Source organism: Equus przewalskii, chromosome 1, assembly GCF_037783145.1.
Source record: "Equus przewalskii isolate Varuska chromosome 1, EquPr2, whole genome shotgun sequence".
In the NCBI taxonomy this organism is placed as follows: domain Eukaryota; kingdom Metazoa; phylum Chordata; class Mammalia; order Perissodactyla; family Equidae; genus Equus; species Equus przewalskii.
This window is the reverse complement of record NC_091831.1, coordinates 57,944,896-57,955,489: the sequence shown is the minus strand read 5'-3', so window position 1 is coordinate 57,955,489 and position 10,594 is coordinate 57,944,896.

Sequence of the window (10,594 nt, the reverse complement as noted above, 5' to 3'; positions counted from 1 at the left end):
CTCCAGCACACTGTTACCAGGTCTTCTGATTTTTCAAGAGAAACTGGAAATTAGATTTATACGTGAAAGATTCTTGGGGCCGGCCCAGTGGTGCAGCAGTTAAGTGCGCACATTACGTACTTCGGTGGCCCGGGGTTCCTTGATTTAGATCCCAGGTGCAGACATGGCACCGCTTGGCAAGCCATGCTGTGGTAGGCATCACACATATAAAGTAGAGAAAGATGGGCACAGATGTTAGCTCATGGCCAGTCTTTCTCAGCAAAAAGAGCAGGATTGGCAGCAGATGTTAGCTCAGGGCTAATCTTCCTCAAAAAAAAAAAAGATTCTCAAATTTAAGTGCCAACTGCTAACCTGAAATTAAAACAAAACAAAAAACCAAAACAAAAATTACTGCATAGGTCTATCAGAAAAAATTTTTGTCCTGAAGGCCACTGATTGAGAATCTCTAGGGGACCCCCATTCTTGATGCCCCTAAGCCCCCAGCTTGACCAAAGCACCACTGGGGCCTTTTGTCCCTCACAATGGCTGAGCCACTTCTCTTCCAGAAAGCTTTGTGGACTCTGAGAGTGGGGCCCAGCCTTCCTCCCTCCCTCTCCCATGCACCCAATGGGACCCTGTGGGTTACCCCTTGTTGGGCAAGGGCTTCCCCTTGGCAGAAAAGGAAGGCATGCTTCTCCACCTGCCAGGGAAACCCACTTGGGGGTGGCAGATCCCGTCACCATCCTCCTCCCTCCATGGAGTCGGGGTGTGATTAGAACCCACAGCCGGGGCTTCCTGGGTCTGCCCGTGTTCCCCCTGTGAGTGCAGAGCCATCAGGACACGCAGTCCCTGGCCTGGTCAGAGACGAGGGAGGTCTCCCCTTAGGCTGGTGAGTGGGATAAGGAGCCACAGGGCAGAAGTGGGGTTAGAATCCAGCCCAGCCCCCTCGATGCACAGAATTCTGTCCATTCAGGATAGGCTTGGTGGACAGCCTGCCGCCAGGGGCCCCCGAGCTGACTGTCACCACCACCAGCCTATGCTCTGGCTGGACAGGCAGATGCAGCTCTCAGAAGAGTCGAGCACCATCCACTGGCCCAGCTCATCTGAGGCTCCAGGAGAGCCCCACCAGGAGGACTGGGGTCCTGGCACAAAGGACTATTTCCAGGTAGCCTGGCAGCTTGGGTGTGACACATGAACATGTGCCAGGGCCCTGCTGTGCCTTCTGCAACTGAAGAACTGCAGACTGGGAGCTGGGGCTCTTTCAGCCGGAGCAGGACTGAAGCTCGCCTCTGATAAGCAAAGCTTTCTGCTGAGATTCCAGATCCTAACAAACAGGCTCAAAGGGAGGAGACTTGCAGATACTAAGGAGAACAGATTTTAAGCGCTCTGACCCAATAAAGAAGGCTCAGTTTACATTCAGATTCTATTTTTAAGATGCTGATGAGAGCCATTCTTCTCTATTCCTTATGCAGGTCTGTCAGAGACTTCTAGAGTCTTGTTTGAATGTCATTCAATGCATCTTATTTCTGCAGCACATTCTCTAATTCAGACTAGTCTTCCTTTCTGTTAGTCAGTCAACAAATATTTATGGAGCCCATCCAAATGGCCAAGCAGACTAGTCTACTTGGCAGAGATTTGTTGACTGACCCACGCCTAGTGCCCCAGGGCCCACTTTCCAGAGGGCTTCCCACCAGTCATCTGCTGAGAAGACACATGTGGTTTTGGAGCCCACAGGCCTCCACCTTCTCTAGGCCCCATAAAGCTCCAGAATCCCAACCCTCCAGCCAAGAGAGGCAGCTGGGAAGGCTGGCTCTCAGTAGTTCACAAGAATGTGATGTCTGGGAATGCCCGTCCAGGTGGCAGTCACCGCTGGGTCCTGGACGGTCCCTGACAAGGCCTGGGGCCACCGCCTCCCTGGCATCTTTGACCAATACCTCACCCATTTCCTCTCCTTTGACCAGCCCTTGGCTGATCTGGCCACATGCCCATCCCCGCCTTGGCCCTTCTCTTATCTTTGTCCCTCGAACTTCTTCCCATTTGAGCCTCCATCCCTCGCATTACTGAGCTCTGAGGCTCATTTGGCAAGGCAAGAGGTGATCCGGAGTCTGTCTTCTCTGGAGGGCCTGCCCCCACTCCTGAAGGCTTCATTATGGACCTGAAGGCCTGTCTTCAGGCATCTGGAAGAGCTGCCTCCAGAGTGGTTAGCAGGGCACATCCATCTGAGGAATCACAGGGACCAAGAGGAATGGACCCAGGGGCCCCAGTCAGGGGAGGGTCACTTGGTACCCAATCCCCTAAGGCTAAGTGTAGCCGGCCTGGCGCCAGGTGGAATATCTGCTGCCCAGATGCTCGCTGGGCCAGCAGCATCCCAGGGCCTCTCTGAGTCTCAGCTTCCTCGTCTGTAAATGGATAAAGTCCGGAACAGTGGGGCAGACTGAGGTGGTGGAGCCAGACAGGCCTGGTTCCAAACCCAGTTCTGAGCTCGATCTGGGGTGAGTTTCTCAGCCCAGCTGAACTGCAGATGCATCGTGTAGAAGGGATGGGCTCCTAACACCCGCCAGCCGTGGCTTCTGACAGGGCTGCGGGAAGTATACATAGAGTACCTGGCAGAGAGAGGGCTCAGCGAGCAGGCGTTATCACTGTTACTTCATGGGCCTGTTTTGAGGATTAAACCCATGACAGAATGTGTGTGCAACGGCTCGGTGAAATACGGTGGACAAATGGTAGCAATTACCACTTATCAGTGTGTCTTCCTCCCTCTGTGCCTCTTCCCCTCCTTCTCTTTCTCCATCTAGTTTATTTTTCCTTCTCTGCTTTAACCTCCTCTTGGCCTCTCTTCCCTCTCCTCCCATCTGCACAGCCTTTAGAGCCAACATCCAACACCAGTTTCTCTTTCCCTCACTCCAGAACCTCCAGTGGCTCCCCACTACCCCTCGTGTCCAAACTCCACAGCACCACAACCACCCCTAATCACCAGTTTCCCCTCACATCCCTCCCCAAAGCAGAGCCTCCCCAGTGGGGGCCGCTTTCGTCTCTCTGCCAACACTCACTCCTCCCTGTCTGCACTCACACTATCCCTCCAGCCTCAAGAGCTCTGGGTTGCTGGTTGCCCCTCGCAACAAATACAATCCCACCCTTCCTTCAAGACCCAATGAAATTCCATTTGTTTGTTTGTTTGTTTTGGTTTTGTTTTTGCTGAGGAAGATTTGCCCTGAGCTGACATCCACTACCAATCTTCCTCTTTTTTTGTATGTGAGCCACCACCACAGCTTGGCCACTGATGGACAAGTGGTGTAGGTCAGCACCCAGGAACTGAACTCCGGCTGCTGAAGCAGAGCACACCAAACTTGACCACTAGGTCATCGGGGCTGGCCCCCAATTAAATTCCATTTCTGAGTCAACAAATGTGTTGCCCTCTCACAGCTACTCTGTGGCAAGGACTTTTGAAAGTGTTCTCTCCTTGGGAGAATTATCTTAAAAATGCAGCCATAATTTTCTAGCTGTGTGACCTTAGAAAACTTACCTACCCTCTCTAAGCCTACCTTATAGGGTGGTTGTGAGGATTAAATTAGAACAGTGGTTTGTAAAGTTTCTAGCATAGTGACTAGTGCATAGAAAATGATTACTAAATAGTAGCTACTTCTGCTATCCTGGTTCTTCGGCTATGAACTGAAGCCACACAGGCCAACTGGGAGAGTTAGGCTTCTACTGCGGATTGGGTGATCCTTCGGTAGAAATCAGTATCCTCTCCCTTATCAAGTGCCTGGCCAGGCTTCCAAAGCTCCATGTCACAGTATCCTCGGAGGTCCGGTCATTCAACACTCATTTATAATCATCCCGTCTGTGCAGGGAGCTGTGCTAGGCTTGAAGCAGGTGTGACACTTGAGGCCAGCACAGCCAGAACAGGTTCATAGGAGGAGTGGGGAGCAGATGATAAGGACGCAGGCCCCCATGCCAGCCCAGAACACCAGGGCCACCCCACGACCCCAGCTTTATCTCCAAGTCCTGCCCTGTCCACCCTTGGCCAGCCCCTTCGGGCCCCAGCTTGTTCTGCCTCTCCTGGCTCTCCCTGCACCTGCCATCCTGACTCTCTTCTGTCTGGTCAACAGGGACAGCTCTGTCCTGGCTCAGAGTCTTTGCACATGCTCTTCCTGCTGTCCTGGACACAATCCCCAGTGCACACACCCCCAAAAGTGGTGAACCCTCCTGGAGCCCAACTCTGTCCATCCTTATCAGACGCTCGGCTTTCTTTTAAGATGTTATGAAAAGAGCTTAGGCTGGGTTTGAATCCAGGTTTTCTTACCCCCTAGCTAACCTTGAGCAAGTGACAGCCCCTCTGGGACCCCACACCCATCACCTGCACCGAGGAGCACCATGACTACACGTGTGAGGGCAACTGGCACATGCCAGGGGCCTAGAAACCATGGCTGGCGGTGAGAGACAGGGACACACCCCCTTAGAGAGGCTGCAAGGAGCAGGAAGTCAAACGGCTTCTGTGCCAAGCAAAGGAGCTGGACCTCTGGCCCAAGCTAGAGGGGCACACAGCGTTGAGGAAGGTCATTTGGGGTCTGTGCAGGATGGACTGCTGGGAGAGAGCAGGCCGGACCCCACACCCCACCTCTAACCAAACCCTGTCCATGCTGTGCTCCGTGGGTGGGCCTTGATCTTCTGTACCAGTGAAGGGTTCCTTGAGGGCAGAACCCGTGCCCCCTGCCTCCGAACTCCTCGAAGCTCTGTGGCAGGCTGGGTACGTAGGAGGCACCCGGTAAAGACCTGTCACCTGGATGCTGTGGTTGCATGATTCTCAGTGGGCCACCTGGTACCGGCTCACTGGCCTAACTCTCCTGCCTAGCAGCCCTCATAAAGATGCTCCCTGCCCCTCGCAACCTCACCGCTCCGCTCCTCTCAATTAGATTATGTTTGTAGAGCCCCCTGGAGCTAAGTGTGCTATAAATACAAGGCATTTCTATTAGATCCAGGTTGGGGAAGCTGCGAGGAGCCAGCAGGGGACAGGGGCTCCGGGGGGTCTGCGCCAGCTGAACTGAACAAGGTTTCTCATGGCCCAGATGCTATTAGTCAAAACGGATGGCTGCTGCCGGCTCCTCCGAGTTACGAGTAACCAGGGAGGGCAGAGTTGGCGGCGTTTCGGGCTTGTTGAGTACTGTGGACTATCTGTCTAGCATTAGTGGTTGGAGCAAGCCCAGGGCACGCTCAGCTGAACCACTTCTAAAATTTATTTTTCAGCCCATGTGACTCTAAGTGTTGGGGGTCTCCTGGTTCTTACTTCTTTGCAGCCTGTTCTCCGAGACCCTTTCTGCTGACCATGAGAAGGGACTGGGAAGCGTGGACTCAGAGCAAAGAGGCTCCGTGAGTGGACCTGGCACCCAGCGCTGGGCAATTTGGGGTCTCTGACTGAGGGTCTCAGGCACACTCCTCTTCCCAGTCCCTCCTTCGATGGCGTCCCCTTGGGACGTGACGGGAGCCACAAGCCTCATGTTCTTCTCTTGCTTTGCGAGGCTCTGACCATCTGCGTGGCTTTTTGCTCTTGCTGGTCTGGTTCCCACTGTGGGGCACATAGCACATGGGAGCAGCGCGTAAGCTGGGCCTTTAATCCACCTTGTCTTCAGGCGAACATGCACACTGGGAGATCCAAGCAGCTGATCACGATCCACTAGTAGATCTCAGGCTGACCTGGTGGATCTCTCAGACAATCAGTCCCTCCTCTAGCTGATCACTTCCAATGCAGCTGCCCCCCATCTCTGCCATCAACCCCCCCACAATCCCCCCGTCACTCCCTCCACCGCCGACCCTCACCTCCCCACCACCCCCCTCCAAACTCCCACCCTCAAGGAATAGTTAAGATGCTGACATAGTCAAAAGGAGCCCTTTGTCAGGAAAACTTCAAGGAAGAGCAACTGAAGCCAGAGATTGCAACCGATGAGCAGAGGATCCCTGGGAAATTCGGAGTTGGACTAAGAGCTGCCAGGGCTGCTAGGTGCAGCAAGCTCTGTCCGTGAATGGAATAGTACGCTGTGTCTCTCAGCACACGGCCCCCACAGCCTGAGGGTGGGCAAAGCCTGGCCTGACCCGTCAGTGGACACCCCTTCAAAACGTGTCTGGATCTCGAGCAGCCTTTTGTCGTCCAAGAGGAAGAGAATTGGAATGACTCATGCTGTGCCCAGGTGGACACTCCTTGTCCACAAGGAGCTCACAGTATCTTGGAAGAGACAAGAGTACAAAATAATAACCACAGGTGTAAGTACAAAGTTGAAAGAGAGAAAGATCAAGGGTGCTGTGGGAGATGGGTGGGGGGTCGGACCTCACGGAGTCTCTGGGGAACCTTCTCTGAGGAAAGGATGGAGCTGCCTGACTGAGGCTTCCCCTCTCTTGGCCCCACTGTTCCACGTCCCTCTTACAGGCACTGTCTGCTAATAAGATGTCCGTAACTGAAGAGCCCCCCCCCAGCATCTGGACATCACACTCATCAGGCCCCACAATTGGAAGAGACCTCAGGGGCCACCTGCCTGTGGCACACATCAGGAAAGGAAACCCCAAGGCAGCTGACATGTCCAAGTGGGACAGAAAACGAACAGGACCTCCTGGCATCACAGGAACTCAGTGATCAACCCACTTAACTTCTCTAAGCCTCGGCTGTTTCATCTGGGCCTGCCTCAAATGATTACTACGAGGTTACAGCAAGACAAGGGCAGTGAAGGTCCTTTGTGAGCTGGGAACATTGGGAACTCAGTGTTTCCAAGGTCTGAAGATGGCAGATAAAGGCCAGGATGAGCTTCTTTCAGACAACTCCACCCCCGGAGACGCTGGTCCCACTCAGCGCTGTCTCTGACTCAGGAGTGACATAAGTCAAAGGGCGTGGGGATGCTCCAAGGATCTGGGGAGGGCGGGGAGGAAGGAGTTTGTTCCCGTCCAGGGAGGGCTTGTCCAACTTCCCATCAGTAAGGGCTTCAGGGTGCAGATAACTGGAGACAGTGAGGTGGGGGTGGCTGGGAGCCCAAGGGAGCCCGAGGGAACCCAAGGGACCCAGACGGTGGGACCGGAAGGTGAGTGCTGAGATGGGAAGGAGCGGAGCCAGCGAGGTGGGGCGGTGCACGGGGCCCCTAAGTCTGGCCCCATGTTAAATATAACCCCAGTCCCTCATTTCCTCAGTCATTGTATTTTGCAGTTTTCCCTCTTGAGAGGCAGCCTAAATGAGGAACTGGCCTAGTCACAGGCCGCCTGGAAGTTCTAAGAACACAATTGTTTTCGTGATGAAAATTAAAATTGTCTATTTTTTAAGTTTAAAAAAGCAAACACTCCAAGGTTATACATTGGCCCTGTGCCTCCTGGAATCCAGGCTTGTTTGCTATTCTTCGTCAAGGTGCCTGAGTCTGGGGGCCCAGAAGCAAGGGTCAGCCGGGGGCCATCCCTGGGAAGATGGCTGAGAAACACACACACAGTAGGACATTCACGTCCTTAAAAAACAGCTGGCCCTAGCCATCTGCGCCCCTGACAGCTCACAGGCAGCCTGGGAGGCTCAGAAAGCAAGCTCAGTGGATGTGTCCAGCCCAGACCCCAATGCAGCAGGACCCACTCCCCACCTCACTTCAAGGGCAGCCATCTGACCTAGAAACAAGGCTTGCTGGTCTGGGGTGACCAGGCCTGAGGGTGGAAAGGGGAGGCCCCTTCACTTTGGGGTGTGAGATCCAGCGTTCCCCTCTCCTAAAGCAAGCGTGCTAGGAGGGGAGCAAAAACCCTTCCAAGTGTACGCACATCTGTGTACCAGCTCCTGGTGCTTCCGTGTTCGCTCTCTCTGCTCCCCTCCACTCTCTTTGCTTCGGTCTCTCTCTGTCTCTCTAGCTCTCTTGCTCTCCCTCCGTCTCTCTGTTTCTACCTCTGTGTCTCTCATTCTGTCTCTCTTGTGCACACACACACACAAACACGCACACACACTCACACTCTTGTTCTCGCTCTCTTCATACTTTTGCTCTTCAGAGAATCTCTGTTGAATTGAGGAGTCTTAATCCCATTTGACGGATGGGTAAGGGAGCCCAGAGGGATCACTGGGAGATCAGCTTGTGGTGGATCAGTGGTAGAGCCGGGCCAAGAATCCAGGGCTTGGGTGTCTCAAGTGGGTTGAGCTCTCCACCTCCCCGCCAAAGTGGGTTGGCGTGGAGGAGGCCGTGGAGACCACCTAGTATGTCCCCATCCTGCACAGCTCTTCTTGGCACTGCTCTCCCATCCCACTGCCCTGGGGTGGGAGAGAAGCTCCCTTCTTTCTCTCCACTCCCAGCGCCCACTCCTCCCTTCTCAGCTGGGGCAGCGCCGGCCTATGTGCTTACGTCTGACGCTCCCTCTGACAACCTTGGCAGCTTCCCCACCTCAGCACTCCAGGGAGAATTGCTTAGTGGTCAGACCCACAAGTTTATGAGACTGAGTTCCCAGCAACCACAACTATGTGCTCCTGACAGGAGTGGGTTTGACTCCACCAGCCCCAGCTCACCCTGGCCTGCTTTCGGGGGAGAGAAGGTGAGAGGACGCTGGGTGGGGTGGGTCCCAGGAACCCACCCTGGCTTCTAAACATGGCAGTTCTCTTCTTTGTGTCAAGTGAGCAGCCAGAGCCTGGAAGGGGCAGTTGGGGTGGTCCTGCTGTGAACTGGGAAGTTGGAGAAAAATTCTCACCCTAGAAGAGTGTGCATGTAAGTAACAATAGCGAACCTTATGTAACCTGTTCTAAGCAAATTACGAATTAACTAATTTAATCCCCACAATGGCCCTATTATCATCTTCATTTTACAGATGAGGGAAGCCAAAGTCTAGAGACGTTAAACGACTTGCCAAGATCCCAGGATTCAACCCAAGCTGGCTCCAGACACTGTTCCTAGTGATGCAGGCTCGGTGAGCCGAGGAGTTGAAAGAAGGATTTCTTGGACTCTCAAGGTCTGGTAGTAGTGCTCCTTTATTCAAAGAATAGCATGGGGACGGGGCCCACCGGCAGTGGAGAGCTGCAATGTGTTGAGGGCAGGGCTAAATTTATAAGGCATAGGTATGTCAGTTATTTTTTGCTTGACAAGGGAAAGATTGTGTAAAAAAGTCTTTAAAATGGTGTCAGTGCCGGTAGGGTCTGGTTACCGGGTGGTGGTATAACTTTGGATACAAATCAGGTCAGATCAGGTCAGGACGTCGTATGCTTCCCAGAGGATGATGCAGATCGATATGTAGGCTGTATGTAGCCCAGGACGCCTTGGGCTCCTTCTCCCTGGGGCCGCCTTGATCCCCATCACTAGCCCCTCCGTACGTCAGCTCATGGACAGTCTAACAGACGAGCACCTTCCAACTCTGAGAAGGCACAGACAGGCCGTCTTCACGGGTGTGCAACCGCAGTCACGCTGGGCCCTGTGCTGGGTTTAGCGCTTGGCAGTTGCCATCCTGAAATTCTGAATAGCTTTGGAAAACAGGGCCCAGCATTTTCATATCTCATTGGGCTCCACAAATCAAAATCATGTAGCCACTCCTGGCAACGGAAGCCGTGCCTGTCAGGGTCATCCTCTGAAGCTCTGTCTGCCCTCTGCTTCTTCTTCTTCACAAGTCTTTGCTTCGTCTTTCTCTAGCTCCATATGGATGTCTACTGGGGGCCATTTGAGCTCTAAGTTTGTGTCTTTCTCAGAACAGTGACAACAAGAGAAACCCCAAACACTCCATCCCCCCGCCCAGGCCAGGAGGGAGAAGCTGGGGCAAGAAGCAGCCTGCGCAGGAGGTGCCCTGGACCCCACCCCCAGGGCAGCTGGGAGGTGAGGCTTCTGGAGCTATTCTGTTCCAATCCACCTCCTGGCAATGGGTGTGTATCTGTGGCTCTACTGAGCCTGGGGTAGGCTGCACGGCTGTGGCCTGGAGCTCAGCCCAAGAACCCCGCCTGGAGCTCAGCCCAAGAACCCCACCTACTCAGAGCCGGGTGGTGGGCTAAGCTCAACCACCTTCCATGGGTTTTCTTTCTCAACCCCCACCCTCTCGTGGGAAGTGATCCCCAGGGTCCAGAGGCCTGGGGCGCTGGATTCCAGGCTGCCCTCTCCAAAGTTACAGCAGGTCTCGAAGGGACCTCTCCTCTCAGAGAGCAGGTGGCCTCATCCTTTAAAGCCTCAATGCTGAGACTCTGGGCCCTTTTCATTCCTGCTGAAGCTGAGAAGCTGGACAGGGACAAGGGGGCTCCTGGGCAGGGGCTGGCGGGACTCTACATTCCATCCCAGCTCTGTCACTGTGTACCAGGGGCACTTGAGCAAGTCAGTCACCCCTCTGGGCCTCTATTTCCTCATCACTAACATTAGTAGATTGAATCTGAAGGGCTTTCTTTGAGGCCCCTCCTTGCTCTGAGATTCAACAGTTTGAGAACTCCCGGAAATGGACATACTACAACTCCAAGTGGCAGATTTCTCTGTTTCTTTTAAAACCAGCACTCTAAGACCAGAGTTCTTCTGGTTGGGAAGAAACCCTGAGATGATCTCCAGCCTCTCCTACCATCCTTTTATCTCGGTAAAGGCCTGGTGACCCCTCCCTTCATCTGGCTTGGGATCAGAAGCCAATGCTGGACTGAATCACTGTGGGCAGAGGGAGGGGATGCACT